This window comes from Ptychodera flava, chromosome 7 (genome assembly GCF_041260155.1).
Source record: "Ptychodera flava strain L36383 chromosome 7, AS_Pfla_20210202, whole genome shotgun sequence".
NCBI classification, from domain to species: Eukaryota; Metazoa; Hemichordata; class Enteropneusta; family Ptychoderidae; genus Ptychodera; species Ptychodera flava.
The window spans coordinates 39,977,998-39,981,853 of NC_091934.1; the positions used below are offsets into that span (position 1 = coordinate 39,977,998).

Sequence of the window (3,856 nt, forward strand, 5' to 3'; positions counted from 1 at the left end):
CTCAATAAGGCTTCCTGGCTCAGTGATATCTTCATCCTATTTGAAACAGAAAGTATACATTTTTCCTACTCCACAAAAGTTAAAGGTTAAAGTGCAACATAATAGAGAATTAATGCAATTTTGGGACACAATAATGTTGACTGTCTCTGCAAACTCCTGTCATTTTCAATATTACTAGATGGATGATATTTCAATGGTATCATCCGGACAGGACCAAATTTTAAATGACCAACACAATCACTTGCCCTGCAGCATTATAATTTACTGTACAGCTTCTTGTAAAATTGCTGCTTTATAAATTGAAAATATTAGTAAAGTTTACAATTTTGATAGGACATTGTGTGTTGATCTTGCTCATGGATATGTGTTCATATATCTATTATGACGCCTGGACCTTGAATAATGTATTCATTGCATTACCCTTGATCAAATTCTGAGCCAAAGTTGTCTGGATACATTTTCCAAAGCATCTTTTTCATACATTGATGTTGCTGTCAGGAGTCTGCATGCTTGCATTGTACCTACAATGAAGAAATAAAACTCTGGGCATTTTAAAAAGCTGAACCAGCGAAATTAATTTGTAGCAGCTCTAAGCCCTTCTAAAATAATTGCCCGAGTATCTTTACAGCACCATATACTTGCCTTCATACAGGAATATGAATGTATGTACAAATTTTCAATTCTAATATTAAATTATCGTTCAGTTCAGCAAAGATTTCCCACTACTCATTTCAGGGGCTGTAAACTGAATAACGCTTGCACAACAAAAGTGGTACATGGTGATTCTATGCTAACTTGACAGTACATTCTCATCCTTATTAAACAAAATCTGCAACAAGAGTATAATTTTTTAATGGAAGTTCTACAAAGTGTAAAGTCGTTTTTTCCATGGAAAAGAATTTGATACTCTGGAAAAGATGAGATCAACTGTACCACCCCTCTTAGGACATATCAACTCTACAATTGTACCTTAATCTTGAACCATGCACTCTTTATGGTAGTAGAAGAATAACTGCCTAGCCATTATGACCTGAAGAGTAAATGTAGCTGAAGAAATAGGGACATGAACCAAAGAACTGTGCCAATCTACAGCTAACCTGTTCAACTTCAATTCCCTCTGTTCCCTACAAACAGGTCAATACTCATTATACCAATGGTTGTGGGTGAAACCATGGTGGTAAAGGGTTAAAACAATTGTATTTGCCAGTTGCAATTGGCCTGTGGAATATGAGGCTTACCTTTCACAGCAAAGGTTTGTGCCGGATCTGATGGAAACTTGATGGGAATCTTGTGGTATTTTTCTTAGCCTGTTCAAATCACTCATCATGTATTTAATCTTATTTGGAGTAACCATAAGACCAGGATTGTCTGAGTAAAATTCAATATGTTTTAAGGTGAAAGATGTAGTACCAATGGTTGCTTACCTCTCCAAGTTGAAACTCAGCCTTGAAGGAACAAACAGAATTCTGGGCCCATACACTCAAATTCACTTAGAATGCAAGGACTTTCAGACTCTTTCAGTAATCTTCAAAAACTTTCTAGGTAGCATTTTATCCATATTTTATATTGATAGTTCACTATATCCACTTTGAAAAAATTATTAAACAATGCATAGTCTGTCTTGATTTGTATGCAGTGTTTGCTACAGTAATGCAAGTGCTGACCAAGTTCAATGCAATTACCAGCTGCTTGAAAGTATATAACAAGAGCTATATAGGACTGGGGAAGTTCAAAGCGGTATTATTTTATCGTTGAGAGCGAGCATGATGTCATTATGCACACGCAGAAGGACAGTCTCTGTGCTGTGGTGAGCGCGATACGCACTTTGGAATTTGGTTAGCAGTGAATGTGTTGCGCTCGTAGTTAGGGGAATTACGAGTTGAGAGGTACCAGCCTGGATCGTAATGCTTTCAGTAACTGAAGCCGACACACCAAGATGTAGATTGTAACACAACCTTGTACTTTATTGCAAGATGGCGACCGTGTCGTTCACCGTCAACGGTCTGATCTCAAGTCTCCGTCTAAGCTCTCTACAAAGTTAATAAATCTTCAAACTTACATAATTACAAAAGTTATCACGTGGTAATTTTCCCGCCAGTCTTTGATTGATTCTTAAGATTAAATAAGATCACACCATGGAATATCCCATTCTCGATTGTTCTCAATGAAATCTTAACCAATAATTAATTAAACTATCACACTATCTCTTATCTGCTTCTCGTACGATCTGAGTCAATGACCTTCACACGTCTTGGCCACGTGAGGGACGCTTCGAGATAAAATCTCTACAGGGAGGGGCGTTACACTCTCCCACCTTTTTTATAACCAGCGTCCTCGCTGGTCAAAACGAGTGACGAAGCATGGCGATAGCGGACAGTTGCAATCTACTTAAAATAAAAAAAAATACATTAATCGTAAGGCAGTGTGGTTAAAATACGCATAAATCACATATTTTACAAGTTAGCATAAACTCATTATTCGTGCACCTACAAACTTACAGACTAACATTAACGCATCTAAAATACTTACAGAAATACTAATAAAATCACTAAAATACATCCAACTAGAAACCAAAAGTTCAACTATTCTACATAAAATACAATCGACGAAAATCATTTGAAAATTGTAACATGTATCAATGATAATTTTCTTTAATTTGTGTGAAAGGGTGGGTCTAACTGGAAGGGGGTGGACATTGAGAAGGATGACGTAATTTTGCTTGGTGTTTTCTGATATCACGGTCAAAGGTTCAGGGTAACCATAGTAACGACCGTTAGGCATCACTAGACTGTAGCAAATAGCAACTTCTGTGCCAACATTCGGGGCTCTTTCTATCTCCAAAAATCTTCATAAAACATAAAACAACAAAACATCAGCACAAAACCTCCTCAACAACGTCAAAAACTCCAAAAAACGTGATAAACCTCACTATCGCTCTATCTCCAGAAACTCAATTCCTCAGGCCATCGGTCAAAACTAAGGACCATTGTATCACTTACGGATCACTAGCACTGGCATTCCTAGCCAACTGAGGGGAGATACACAACAAAACATCCACACTCCTTAAACTTACTTCTCTAACAACAACATAACTTCAACTTCATCAAAACAAAACAAAACAACACTTCAAAACAAGAAAGACGCCTCGTTTGCATACAAGCCCAGAGAATTATCCTATTAAAAGAGTGGTTTCCAAAATACCAGAAAATTCACCAAAAACAAAAAAAAGTCATGCATGCTTATTTGCGCTGCTGTCGGACCTTATGAGTGGGTTTTCCTATAGTGGGGACTGGATTTGACTTCAAACTTTCCAAAGCTGCGTCATTCAGATTCTCCTCCAGTTCCCATGTGTTATGTTTCGCGTTGTATCCATGCCATTTTATCAAATATTCGCGCTTTCCATTTCGATATCTACATTTTTCAATTTTCTCTATACCAAAGTTCTTATTCTTATTATTATCATCACACTCATCATCAGTTTGTGATACAGAAAGCTGACTTAATCGTTCTTCAGCGCGCTCACGAATTTCGCGGCGACGTTGTTTGTTTCGTTGATTATTATCAGATGACTCGAGGGGCGTTTCACTGGCACTAAAGTAAATGTCGGTATCTGACTCTAAGTGGTAATCTACAGTTGCTGGGTGTGGCAGGTTGTTTACGTCGTCGTTTGTCTCACTATCATCGGCGCTGTACTGACTAGATTGTGAATCTAACAGTCGGCGTGGTCTCAGATGGGCGTGTTTCAATCGATTAACGTGAACAACATTTTTGTACGGCTTTACATTTCCTATTGGTTGTAAACGGTAGTTTACTGGGGATACTTGCGCGCTGATTGTGTATGGGCCTCGATAGGGAT

The 3,856-nt window shown here is 37.9% G+C and overlaps 1 long non-coding RNA gene across 1 annotated transcript; it reads right to left on the minus strand.

Moving 5' to 3' along the window:
- LOC139136229 (uncharacterized) lies at positions 1-1,317 on the minus strand. The gene is made up of 3 exons (XR_011553160.1): positions 1,239-1,317; positions 421-521; positions 1-36 (listed from the first exon to the last, which is right to left on the minus strand). It is a non-coding gene; the product is annotated as an uncharacterized lncRNA (long non-coding RNA).
- Between the last annotated feature and the right edge of the window lie 2,539 nt (positions 1,318-3,856).